This window comes from Jaculus jaculus, chromosome 6 (assembly GCF_020740685.1).
Source record: "Jaculus jaculus isolate mJacJac1 chromosome 6, mJacJac1.mat.Y.cur, whole genome shotgun sequence".
NCBI lineage: Eukaryota > Metazoa > Chordata > Mammalia > Rodentia > Dipodidae > Jaculus > Jaculus jaculus.
The window spans coordinates 46161496-46175882 of record NC_059107.1 but is presented as its reverse complement, the minus strand read 5'-3'; the positions used below and the strand labels follow the sequence as shown (position 1 = coordinate 46175882).

The window sequence follows — 14387 nt, the reverse complement described above, 5'->3', positions numbered from 1 at the left end:
TGCATCCAAGGCCAGGAAGCAAAGAGTTATGAATGCTGGTGCTCAGCAACCTTTTTCCTTTTTATTTATTCTAGAATTTCAGCCTATGTTATAGAGCTGTCCACATTCAGGATGGGTCTTCCGTCCTCTCAAATACCCTCATAGACATACCCAGAGATATGTTTCCATGGTGATTCTAAATCTAAAAAAGTTAACCACAAAGATTAATCATCACAATATCTTTAAAGGTTTGTTTGTTTGCTTGTTTGTTTGTTTGTTTGTTTGTTTGAGGTAGGGTCTCACTATAGCCCAAGCTGACATAAAATTCACTATGTAGTCTCAGGGTGACCTGGAACTCATGGCATTCTGCCTACCTCTGTCTCCCAAGTGCTGGGATTAAAGTCATGCACTACCACACCCAGCTCTGAAGAGATTTTGATCCTAAAGGCTTGGAAACCAGATGTCTAAGCAGGTCATGGTGACTCTATGAACAGCATCGGTGTTGCTTAAGAATAAGTGTAGATTTTAGTTCTGGCAAAGGAGAGCCAGGAGGAAGCCTGCTTACAGGTTCCTTAGAAAACCGTACATGATGAAGACATGCAGATGCCTTTGTGGAAGTATGCCATGTTTGAACCATGACAGTCATCTTGAAGCCATTAAAGGAAATGCTAACAGGAAGAGGGGGGTACACGAAAAAATGGAAAGAATGTGGGTACTTGGTGAGGCCTTGAGCTGCTAGGGTTTCCTGAAAGTGCTTTATCTTTGAACTTTTTGTTATGTGAAATAATAAATTTTTCCATATTTAAGAAATCTGTAGTTGTATTTTCTGTTATAGTCTAAAGAATTTTAATAACCATCAGCAGGAATGAGAAGAGTCTAGAAGTAAAAGCAGGGAAGACTTAAATTTGGGAAGGACCTGCAGATGGTAGCATGCGGTGAATGTTTAACAGATCAGTATGGTTCAGGGCAGAAGTGGAAAGGAGCTGATTTCAAACATTTGCAGGTTTCTGTGGTATAAATATTGCCAATTCAAGCTACCAACAGTATTACAATCAACTTGCTTTCCTTTATTTGCTTGCTTGCTTGCTTTTTTTTTTTTTTTTTTTTTTTGAGCAGGATCTTATGTAGCCCAGGATATCCTCAAACTCACTAGGTAGTCTAGGAAGGCCTTGAATTTATGATCCTCCTGCCTCTGCCTTACAAGTGCTAGGATTATAAGTATGCATCACCACACTCAGTTTAGGAGGTGTTGGGGTTCAAACACAGGGCTTCATGTGTAAGGCAAACACTTTCACCATCTGAGCCACATCCCTAGCCCCAGCTTGACCACTTTCTGAAAATTGTCTGTTGGCTCTTTGTTAACTTGTTCCAACTGGCTCCAGCACACCCCAGGCTACAGGAACGGTAAAGTGGAGAAGATACAGAAGATTCTGTAGAGGAAGAATTAGCAGAACTAATTAGATGTGGGCAATTTCAGAAGTTCTCATCTACCCAGCAAGCAGACACTTTAACTAGTACATGTGATTTCACTTCTCAAATTCCAGGGTACAAGACTAAACATCCTATAACCAGGGGCTAGGGGGAATAGCTCAGTCAGCTGGGGTCTAGAGTGTGGAACTCTTGCATACATGCAAATGTCAGGTGGGCGTGGTGGCCTGCCTGTAATCCCAACTGGGGGGGTTCTGGGAGCAAGCTGACTAGCTACAACTAGCCAAATCAGGAAGCTCTGGGCTCTGTGGAGACACAAGTCAACTTTATGGCCAATAAAGAGATAATCAAAAGGAAGCCGTGAAATTGGTTCTATAGCACTAGCCCATGAGAAGAGCAAAGTGAACTTGGAGACCTCATAGTGGCACAGAACCTGCATCAGGAAAACCCAGGAGGCCAGCACCAGGAGGAATCTGCCCAGAGCGAACGGGAGAGACACAGGCAGGGCTGGTGAGAGGCATCTGCTAGTCAGGGCTAGACTCTGTGTCAGCTCCTCAGCCCTAAGCTAGGTAGGTGCTGAAGATAAACAAGATAGATTCTTCTAGACCTCTTTCTGACTCAGGGAAAATGAATAGAAGCTCAGCTGAATGGTAAAATATGGACTCCTTCAATCTGATTAAAAACTAAAATAGTACTGAGCTTGATTTTTACCGCCCCCATGAAGTTCAGAAGATGGACCTTAATGGGCCTGATGGCTCGTCCCTGGCTTCATCTCACTTCATACTGTAATTCCTGTGTCCTCCATATCGCTCTCCCTGCAGCCAAATGGGTGTGTTCAATAGAAGCCAATAAGATCAGAAGGTCTTGGCTATCAACTGGAATTTTTTAAAAAAAATGGCCCGTGGGCACTGCTTAAAGTTATCAGATACCCAAACCCTACCTAAGACGTTTAACTACACTGTGGAGAAAATCCCGTTCTCTAGGAAGAAAACACTCACTTCTTGTATCAACACAGCCCTAAGACCTTCATTGTGTATCAGTGGCTAAAAAGAACCTTTTCTGTGAAGCACTTGTTTTTGTGTCAAAATGTTATCGCCTGACAAACTGTCCCTTATTTTGCTTGCTGCTACTCAGATGTCCAGGTTATTTGATCTGCTTGTTCTTACAGAAAAAAAAAAAAAAAAAAAAAAAAAAGCAGTCACACACATAACTGTATCATGGGGAGTCTTTGGTTTGTAACCAGAACAAGAACAACTCTCCCACCTGCCTTAAGCAAAAGGAGTAACTGCTTCATATAAACGAGAAGTTCACAGAGCCAGTTTTGCTTCAGATGTGACTGATGAAGACAGTCAAATGATGTCACGGGGACCTCGTTTCTCCCTCCACCTCCCAGCTCTGCTACTTCATTTCCAGGCAGACCCTGCCCTCCTGCTGTCAATAGGGCTGCTGCAGCTCAAGAACTATATCCCAGGTGTGGGAATAGCACAAAAGAGGGATTTTCAGTCTGGAGGGATGGCTTAGCGGTTAAGGCACTTGTCTGTAAAGCCAAAGGATCCAGGTTCGATTCCCCAGGACCCATGAAAGCCATATGCTCACAGTGGCACATGCATCTGGAGCTCGTTTGCAGTGGCTGGAGGCCCTGGACTGCCATTCTTTCTATATTTGTCTTTGTATGTCTCAAACAAATAAATTAATTAAATTAAAAAAAGGGATTTTCTCTTCCTGCCATTCAGACAAAAGTCCTGCACCTAATTTGCACTGGCATGAATTGGGTCAGTACTTATCCCTCACCTAATCACACTGGTTAGGGAAAGAGTCCAATCATAAGAAACACCAGACAGACCCAATTTAAAAGCCATTCCTACAAAGCAACATATTCTTCAAAAATGACAAGACCTCAAAAGTCAAAAGAGGCTGTTCAGACTTTAAAAGACCAAAGAGACCTTCTATCAAATGCATGGCTTTATTTGGCACTGGGAAAGCTGATGCTATGAGAACAGTGTTGGTGATATTTGATGTGGACTAGTATCATATATTAATATTTTTTAAATATTTTTATTTTTACATATTTATTTATTTATTTGAGAGAGAGAGAATTGGCATGCCAGGGTCTCCAGCCACTGCAAACAAACACCAGATGCATGTGCCACTATGTGCATCTGGCTTATGTGGGTACTGGAGAATCAAAACTGGGTCCATAGGCTTGGCAGGCAAACACCTTTAACCACTAAGCCATCTCTCCAACCCCATATATTAATATAGAAATGTGAAATTCCTGATTTTGATCATTGCACTGTGGTTACACAGAGAATGTTTTGTCTCTGGAGATGTGAGTTGAAGGATTTGGGAGTGAAATCCATAATTTACTACTTCAGCAAAATAATAATAATGTATATGTTCATGCGTATATGTATGTGTGTAGACAGAGAGCAAATATAGCAAAATGTTAAAAGTCAGTGAATTCAAATAGATGGTATGTGAGAGATCCTTATAATATTTTTGTTTTGGTTTGGTTTTTTTCTAGGTAGATTGTCACTCTAATCCAGGCTGATCTGGAACTCTGTGCAGCCCCAGGCTGCCCTTGAACTCACAGCAATCCTTCTACCTCTGCCTCCCAAGTGCTGAAATTAAATGCGTGCATCACTACATCTGAGGCTCAAGAATTTTTTATAATCTTACAAGTTTTCTGAAGGTTTGAAATTATTTCACAATAAAAAAAAATAATCAGGGGACTAGGAGAGATGGCTCAGTGGTTAAGCACTTGCCTATGAAGTCTAAGGACCCCAGTTCAAAGCTCGATTCCCCAGGACCCACATAAGCCAGATGCACAAGGTGGCACATGCATCTGGAGTTCATTTGCAGTATCTGGAGGCCCTGGCGCGCCCATTCTCTCTCTATCTGCCTCTTTCTCTCTGTGTCTGTCACTCTCAAATAAATAAAAAAACAAACAAAAAATTTTAAATAATCAGAATTCACATCACCATTTAAATGTCATATATGTACATATATATGAGCAAGTTCTAGGTTATTATATATATGCTTATTTGTAAGCAGAGAAAAAGAAAAAATGAAAATGGTCATGGTAGGGGCACCTGCAACTGCAAACTGCAAATCTCCAGATGCATGCACCACTTTGTGCATCTGGCTTTATGTGGGTTCTGCAGAATTGTACCAAGGCTGCTGTCAGAGTTTGCAAGCAAGTGTCTTTAACCACTAAGTCATTGCTCCAGCCCTAGATGCGTTTTTATTTTACTTATTTATTTATTTATTTATTTATTTATTTTGTTGTTGTTGTTGTTTTGAGGTAGGGTCTCACTCTAGCCCACGCTGACATGGCATTCACTATGTAGTCTCAGGGTGGCCTGGAACTCACAGTGATCCTCCTACCTCTGCCTCCCCAGTGTTTGAATTAAAGGCATGTGCTACCACACCCAGCCCAGATGCCTTTTGAAAATGGAGAAGTGCTTGGAAGATGATTCAGTCAGCAAAGTGCAAACATGAGGAACTGAGTTCAGATCCCCAGAGCCCATGTAAAAGTCAGATGTGGCAGTGTGTGGCTATAATCCCACGGCTGGGGAGGCAGAGACAGGAAAATCCCAGGGTTTGCTTGCTAACTAGAGTGAGAAACTCTGTCTTAAAAAATGAGGTGGGAGCTGGGCGTGGTGGTGCACGCCTTTAATCCCAGCACTCGGGAGGCAGAGGTAGGAGGATTGCCATGAGTTCGAGGCCACCCTGAGACTCCATAGTGAATTCCAGGTCAGCCTGGGCTAGAGTGAGACCCTACCTCGAAAAACCAAAAAAAAAAAAAAAAATGAGGTGGGGCTGAAGAGATGGCTTAGTGGTTAAGGTACTTGCCTGCAAAGTCAAAGGACCCAGGTTCAATTCTCCAGAATCCACATAAGCCAAATGCTCCTGGTGGCACATGTGTCTGGAGTTTGTTTGCAGAGGGACTCCAAAAGGAAGCTGAACCCCAGGGACTGTGTAAACAGGCCTCAGAATGTGGTCACATCACTAGTTAACACTTACTTAGCTCGTGTGTGGCCCTGGATCCTATCCCCAACACCATAAAACTGAAAATAGTAATGGCTAAAGGTGTTCCTGGTTCAGAAGATTGCGTTATGTTTATGTCTGTTAGATTTTCCTGAAAAATAAAATCAACAGTACTCACACACACACACACACATACACAGTGGGCAGATTTTAAGTCATTAGCTTAGTCTTGGTCCCTTTTGGTGTATGTGTATCTGTGTACAATGTGTAAGTGCTCATGTGTGTGTGTGCATGAGTGTCAGAGGTTGCAGTAGACAGCTCCATAATGCTATGGTGAGCATCCAACCAAACACCATTTTATGGGATGAAGGGATGTATTTTAAGCTTACAGATGCAGGGGAGGTTCCATCAATGGTGGAAGAAGCTGGCTCCCCTTCATTAATACAAACAGAGTGAGAAACCACCAGGAGCCAGCATTCACCAAAACACAGCTAGCAAGAACCCCAGGAGAGCTCAACCTCTCTGCCTACCTTTGGGCTAGAATATAGCTCCACCTGCCCCCAGTGTCACACCTCCTGGAGCAGGAGTCTGCCAGCTAGGAGCCCAAGCTGCAAACTTGATTTTAATTAAACACCTGAGTCTATGGGGCCATCCATTCAAACAACCACAGAGACTAACATCAGCCATCTTCCTCTTGCTCTCTTCCTTGTTTATTGACACAATCCCTCATTGAACCCCAGGGATTCAGCTAGTCTACTAGCCAGCTTGCCCCCCCCCAACCCAGAGAGCCACCTATCTCCACATCCTGAGCACTGCTATGGGGGTGCTATGGACCATACTCAGGTCCTCATGTGATAGGGTCTCATGTAGGAGGCCCAGCTGGCCTTGAACTCTCTATGTAGCTGAGTGTGGTCTCATACTTCTGACCCTCCTGTCTCCACCTCTGGGATTACAAATGAGTGCCACCATGACCAGTTTTGCAATACTGGGGATTCAACCAGCGGATCCATGTATGCTATCAACAATCTACTGACTGAACTGCATCCCCAACCTTTTTTTTTTTATTATTTATTTATTTATTTATTTGAGAGCGACAGACACAGAGAGAAAGACAGATAGAGGGAGAGAGAGAGAATGGGCGCGCCAGGGCTTCCAGCCTCTGCAAACGAACTCCAGACGCGTGCGCCCCCTTGTGCATCTGGCTAACGTGGGACCTGGGGAACCGAGCCTCGAACCAGGGTCCTTAGGCTTCACAGGCAAGCGCTTAACCGCTAAGCCATCTCTCCAGCCCCCCAACCTTTTTTAAATACAGACTTTCACACTGTAGCCCAAGCTGACCTGGAATTCACTATATGATCCAGGCTGACCTCACAGTCACAGTGAATCATCTGCCTCAGCCTCCCAAGTGTTGGCATAACTGACGTGAGCCTTCACACTTGGCTCCCCTTAATGGTATTGTCTTAAGGAGATGGTGTTTTGTTCTAAAGGTCTTCAACTGTCTGGACGAAGTCCACACACAGGATAATCTCCTTAACTTCCAGTCAGCTGATTGCAAACGCTATTCACCTCTACAAAACACCTCCGCAACAATATTTAACTGTGTTAGACCAAGTAACCACACTCCAGTGAAGTTGGCCCATAAAATGAACCACCCCAGCACTTGAGGGCTATTTCCCATGTCCTGCTCAGCCAGCATTGTCTCCCTGGGTTTGGACAGCTGACCTGGCCTGCTTCAGGAATGCTGAATTCAGGAGCCCAGCCCCCACCCCTGCCAGAATCAGGAAGTGACCCTGAGGACAAGAATGAACCGCAGCTGGTGGAGCAGAAAGCTGGAAGGAGAGCTGAGGGTGTAGCTCAACTGGTGAAGCTCCTACCTAGCATACCAGAGTCGCATGTTTGATCCCCAGCACCCAAGCATGGTGGTGCACACCTAGAATCCCAGCACTCAGAAAGCGGAGGCAGAATGATCAGAAGTTGGAGGACATTTGTGCTACATGAGACCCTGCATCAGGAAAGAAAAAAGTAGTAGATTCAATTTTGAATTTGGCCTTCAGATCTGCTCTATGAGGCCTAGGGTGCTACTTCCAGACTTCTTCTTCTTCTTTTTTTTTTTTTTTTGTTTGGTTTTTTTGAGGTAAGATATTCCTCTAACCCTGGCTGACCTAATATTCATTGTGTAAACTCAGGCTAGCCTTGAACTCACAGTGATCCTCCTGCCTTAGCCTCCCGAGTGTTGAGATTAAAGGCATGTGTCCCCACACCCAGCCAGATGGTCTTTCTTTCCTTCTTTCTTTCTTTCTTTCTTTCTTTCTTTCTTTCTTTCTTTTTTTTTTTTTTTTTTTCAGGCTGGAGAGTGGCTTAGTGGTTGGCATGCTTGTTTTCAACACCTGGAGACCCGCAACTTGATTCCCCAGTATCCACATAAGCAGGATGCATAGGGTGGCGCATGCATCTGCAGTTCGTTTGCAGTGGCTGGAGGCCTTGGTGTGCCCATTCTCTCTCTCTATCTATTTCTCTATCTGCCACTCTCTCAAATAAATAAGTAAAATATTTAAAAAACATTTTCATTTATTTGCAAGTAGGAAAACAGAAAGAATGGGCACAAGGTCTCTTGCTGTAAATGAACTCAGACACACGTGCCACTTTGTGCATCTGGCTTTACATGGTTACTAGAGAATTAAACCCAGGCTATCAGGCTTAACTAGCAAGTGCCTTTAGCCTCAGAGCCATCTCTCCAGGTCCTCCTGGGCTTCTTTAGCTGGGACAGAAATCATGAACTTTCAGTCCTGGGGTTTCTATCCTATGTAACGGAGTGCAATTCTATGTGATGCAAAAATGAGAGAAAATACAGCTCATTTAAGAAAGTTGTTAAACAGAGGACTGAATATGGAAACATTTTTAAGAAGCACAGTTCTGGATGACAGATATAAGACTACAGAGAATTTTGGAGGGCTGGGATGTAGCTCTATTCTTAGAGTGCTTGCCTAGCATGCACTGAGCCCTGGGTGCAAACCCACTACAGCCTAAAGCTGGGCATGGTGGTGCATGTCAATAATTCCAGCTTTTAGGAAGTAGTGGCAGGAACACCAGAAGCTCACGGAAGCCTAGAATACATGAACCCCTCAAGGGAAAAAAAATCAGCCATAAATCTTTATGCACTGATAACATCTCCCACCTACACACAAGCAGGCATACACCACACAAAGGCATACAACACACGCACACACACACACACACACACACACACACACACACACACACACACGTTTCCAGTTAGAAGAATGCCAGGCCCAGATGGTTTCACAGATGACTTCTTTCAAAGCTGCAGGAAAACAATGACTTCAGTACCTCAAGATTTGTTTCAGTAGCTAGAAGAGGACATATGTCTCCTGCAAGGACTACTTCTGGCTGTCAACTTGACTAGACTGAGGAATAGCTAGAGAACTGTAAAACATTAGTTCTGGGTGTGACCATGGAGGTGGTTCCAGAGGAGATGAGCTGAGCTGTGTTGGGAATCAAGAGGTGGGACAAGCCTTCCTCCATGTGGATTGACACTATCTTGCCATCTCAGAGCTGGAATGTCGTTCTCCTGCCCTTGGAAATACAAACGCCAGAGTTTGTGGCCTTTGGACTTAAGGACTTACTTCCGTGGCCCAAGACTGAGGCTTCTACCGCTGCTTCCTGGTCCTGAGGCTTTTGGACATGGCCCAAGCTGCGCTACCATCTCAGAGTCTAGTGTCTACAGACAGCCTGTTGTGGGGCTTCTCAGACTCCATAACCACGTGAACCAACTCCCCAGTAAATCCCCCCACAGCTGTCTGTATGTGTGTGGAACCTGGCAGTTCTGTTTCTCTAGAGAGCCCTGACTAATATGAATTAAACCACCCCCTTTTTTTTCTTTTTCTTTTTTATTTCTTTTCTTTTTTTTTTTTTTCTTTTTTCTTTTGTTTTTTGAGGTAGGGTTTCACTCTAGTCCAGTCCTGGAATTCACTGTGTAGTCTCAGGTGAATTACCCCTTCTATGCTATGATCTTTTTCCCAGGTTTAAAATTTTTTTTTAGTTGCCATGCAAACATTTAAGCATCATTCATTCTAGGATTTTCAACTACAATTTGGGTTTTAATTGATTATTATGTCCTCCCCTTCTCCCAATGTCCCTCCCTCCTCAACTCTTCCCTTCCCAATTAATACCCTCCTGTTTACTTGTCTCATGCTTCCTTTCCCCTTTCACTCACCCCTCTTCCTACTCATTCCTTTATTTTTTTTTTAACTTTATTTATTGATTTGAGAGAGAAAGAGGCAGAGAGAGGGAGAAAGAGAAGGGGCATGCCAGGGCCTCCAGCCACTGGAAACAAGCTCCAGATGCATGTACCCCTTGTGCATCTGGCTTAGGTGGGTCCTGGGGAATTGAACTGAGGTCCTTTGGCTTTGCAGGCAAACGCCTTAACCAGTAAGCCATCTCCCCAGCCCCTCATTTCTTTATATTTATTCTTGTTTACCATTCTACCTTTATAGATGTTACTTATGGTTGCTCCCCTGTATGTGAATACATATAGATATTAGAAGCCAGTATCCAAATATCAGGAGGAACATGTGGTTTTGGTCTTTCTGAGTTGGAGGTCAATTCATCTTCAGGTCCATTCATTTTCCTGCAAATATCATAATTTCATTTTTCCATATTGCTGAATTGTGTATTTGTATCACACCTTCATTATCCATTCCTCTGTCAATGGGCATCTAGGTTGATTCCAATTCTCAGCTATTATAAGTAGAGCAGCAATAAGTATGAATGCAAGTATCTCTGTAAAAGGGTTTGGAGTCCTTAGGGTATATGCCTGTGGGTTCATCACAATTTAAAAAAAAAAAAAAAAGCCTTTTTTATTAAGTCAGGCATGGTGGCACATGCCTTTAATCCCAGCACTTTGGACTTGGGATGCAGAGGTAGGATGATTACTGTGAGTCTGAGGTCAGCCTGACAGTACATAGTGAATTCCAGATCAGCCTGGGCTAGAGTAAGATCCTACCTTGAAAAACCAATAAAAGAGGCTAGAGAGATAGCTTAGCAGTTAAGGCACTTGCCTATGAAGCCTAAGAATGCATGTTTGAGTCTCCAGGTCCCACATAGCCAGACACAAGTGACACAAGCATACAATATTGCACATGCGCACAAGGGGGCACATATGTTTGGAGTTCATTCAAAGCAGCTGAAAGGCCCTGGCTCACCCATTCTTCTCTCTCTCTATCAAAATGAAATTAATAATAATAATAATAATAAAAGAAGAACCAAAAAACCTTCCTCATTAAGTAAATTATTGAGCCCCAAGATTTATGAAATTAAACATGAGACTAGGGATACAGGTAAATCAGTAGTAGAGTGAATGCTTAGCATGCATGAGACCTGATTTCAATTTGCTCTGCAGCAGCACCAGAAAAGAGAAGAGAAGACAAGAAGCAGGAAAGAGAATGATTAGCACTTTAAGGTGCTAAGTTTTGAGACCTTTTGTTAAGCAGTAAACCAAAGGACCTAGGGTTCTGGCTTCCAAGAACAGAAGAGAACTACCCCAGCTCCAGCTCTGGAAGAGTCCTCTGTCTTTGACTCTATCTGAGCCATCAGCTGTTTGGATGGTGTCATCTCCATTGGGGGAAGGAGACTCTTCCTTACTCAGTCGAGAGTTACATGCCAGTATCTTCCAGAAACATTTACACAAACCCAGTATGTTGGTAGGAATATGAATATATGTCCCCACAACCTCAGGGATTTTTTTCATTTATGTATTTATTTATGCATTTATTTTTATTTGAGAGAGAGAAAGGAAGAAGCAGTTAGAGGAAAGATAATTTGGTGCACTAGGGCCTCTAGCCACTGCAAAGGAACTCCAGATGCATGTGCCACCTTGTGCATCTGGTTTTATGTTGGTACTGGGTAATCAAACCTGGGTCCTTAGGCTTCGCTGGCAAGCACTTTAACCACTAAGCCATCTCTCCAGCCCAGCTGGCCTCAGGGATTTTTTTTTTTAAGAATTTTTTTAAATTTTTAATTTATTTATTTGAGAGCGACAGACACAGAGAAAGACAGATAGAGGGAGAGAGAGAGAGAGAGAGAGAATGGGCGTGCCAGGGCTTCCAGCCTCTGCAAACGAACTCCAGATGCGTGCGCCCCCTTGTGCATCTGGCTAATGAGGGACCTGGGAAACCGGGCCTCGAACCAGGGTCCTTAGGCTTCACAGGCAAGCACTTAACCGCTAAGCCATCTCTCCAGCCCTCAGGGATTTTTTTGATTAAGATAAAGGACTTCCTACTTGAGTCTCCAGCAGCCTGCTAGAAGAGGTGTCAGTGGGGCCAATCTTATGGTCCAGCCCTAAGGTGTGTTGGTGCTCTGTCTGTCGGTGCTTGCTGGTGTTGGTTTTTCTGTCTCTGCTGTAGATGCAACTATGGAAGTGAACCAGTTTCTTGCACCCTGATGGAACTTCCCCTGGAATCTGTAAATCTGAAATAAACCCTTTCCTCTCATAAGCTACTTCTGGCCAGGTGTTTGTCCTAGCAACAAAAAGTAACTTCAACGCCCAGAAACAATGCCTTAGCAGGTATGCAATAAATCCCTGCCTCCAAAATAGTCATAGTTGTTGCCAAATTTGTGTAAGGTTCTACACCACTGTGTCACATAAGTAAAATGGTTTAACTAGCATCTCAATCAATATAGAAATCCAGGGTTGAAGCTGGAAATCAAAGGTAGAGCTCTTGTCTAGAAAATTAGTAAAAAAAAAATAAACAAATGTAAGCCAGGCATGGTAGCACAAGCCTTTAACCCCAACACTCGGGAGGCCAAGGTAGGAGGATCACTATGAGTTTAAGGTCATCCTGAGACTACATAGTGAATTCCAGGTCAGCCTAGGCTAGAATGAGACCCTACCTCAAAAAAAAAAGCAAATGTAAATAAGTAATTATTATTTATTAGAAAACACTATAATGAAACCTAATTCTGTATACGCTAATAAATAATTAAGTTTATTTACTGAGGCTGGGGCTGCAGCTCAATACTTGCCTGGTACTCATGAAGCCTTAGGTTACATGCCCAGCGCTGCATAAACCAGGCGCGATGTTGCAAACCTGTGATCTCAGCTCTTGGGAGGCAGAGACAAGGAAATTGAAAAAATTAAGACCATCTTCAACTGCATAGCACAAATTTGAGGCAAGCCTGGGATACATATGACCCAACAACAAATAAAATAGGGCACACTCTCCTGTTGCTATTATCCGTCTGACGTTGCCCAGGAGGTGATGTCATGTCGTCATGTCCCCCTGCCATCATGGAGCTTCCCCTAGGGTCTGAAAAACATGGCTAAAAGCTAACAGAGTAAATGGAAAATGAAGATGCGTGCTAACAAGAGAAAAAAAGAATGTCCCAAAGAAACTCAACAGACTTAAAAGTATTCTCAAAGTCGACAGTGATTTGTTTTGTTTTGTATTTAATTTAATTTTATTTTTATTTCATTTATTTGAGAAAGAGACAGAGAGGAAGAGAGAAGGAACAGTGCATGCCAGGGCTTCTAGCCACTGCAAACCAACTCCAGACATATGTGCCATCTTGTACATCTGGCTTACATGGGTCCTGGGGAATCGAACCTGGGTCCTCTGACTTTGCAGGCAAATGCCTTAACCTCTAACCCATCTCTCCAGCTCAACAGCGATGTTTTAATGAAAGATGTTCAAGAGATAGCAACTGTGGTAGTACCCAAACACTGCCAGGAGAAAGTTCACTGTGTGATGGAAGAGGAAAAAGATATGAAAATGGAGACTGAGATTAAGAGAAACTAAAAGACTCTTCTAGACCAGAATGGGCAGTACCCGGTGTGGGTGAACCAGAGGCAGAGGAAGAAGCTGAAGGCCAAGCGAGCAAATGGAAGGGAAAAGCAAGGCAAAGGCAGCGAAGGGGCTGGCCTGGTAGACGCCTCACACGTGGCCTGGTAGACACTTCATATGTGAAAGGTCTAGACCTGGTAGTCACCGCACACTCGAAAGTGCCAAACCAGACCTGACAGTGTTTGATTGCAATGTGTACGCCAACTTCATCTCAGCTATTTGTTTCCATATTTTAATCTGTCCTTTTTTTTCTGTAATGTAAAACCTCCAATTTGTTTTGGAAATTTAAATTATACTGATACTTTAATTGGATTCTCCCCAGTGTCCAAGTATTATCAGATACTACAATTTTGTCAAGTGTTATGTGGTTGTAATTATTTGATCTTAATAACAAAGATAAGTGATATGCTGAAAAAATTTAAGTATGAAGCTATTAGATAGTTATGTAAAAATAAGACATCATTGGATCTTAAAAACTGTTTATCTGGTGCTTTTATTCTGTATAATTCTTAATAAAATATATTTTGTGAGTAGAAAAAAAAAACAAATAAAATATATTCTGGAGCCAGGCAAGGTGGCACACACCTCTAATCCCAGCACTCAGGGTAGCAGAGGTAGGAGGATCGCCATGAGTACAAGGCCACCCTGAGACTACATAGTGAATTCCAGGTTAGCCTGGGCTACAGTGAGACCCTACCTCGAAAAACTTACACACACACATTCTGGTGATCTCCCCTGACATCACAACATCCATTATTCACATATGTGTGGTAATATTACTACCAACAAACCTGTTGCACTTCCAATAGTATAAAAGTATAGCACTGACAGTTTTTTTCACCGGGTTACAGGGCTTTTGTGTTGTATCTTAAGTTTTGTTTTGTTTTGTTTTGTTTTTCAAGGTAAGGTCTCACTCTAACCCAGGCTGACCTGAAATACACTATGCAGTCGCTTCAGGGTGGCCTCAAACTCACAGAGATCCTCCTACCTCTGCCCCCCAAGTGCTGGGACTAAAGGTATGCACCACCACGCCCAGCATATATCTTAATTTTTTTATTGACAACTTCCACAATTGTAGACAACAGCCCATTGTAATTCCCTCCATCCCCCCACTTTCCCTTTTGAAACTCC

At 43.1% G+C, this 14387-nt stretch overlaps 1 pseudogene; it reads left to right on the top strand.

The window, feature by feature from the left end:
* Positions 1–12731: 12731 nt before the first annotated feature.
* LOC101595638 lies at positions 12732–13349 on the top strand (annotated as a pseudogene).
* The last annotated feature ends 1038 nt before the right edge of the window (positions 13350–14387 follow it).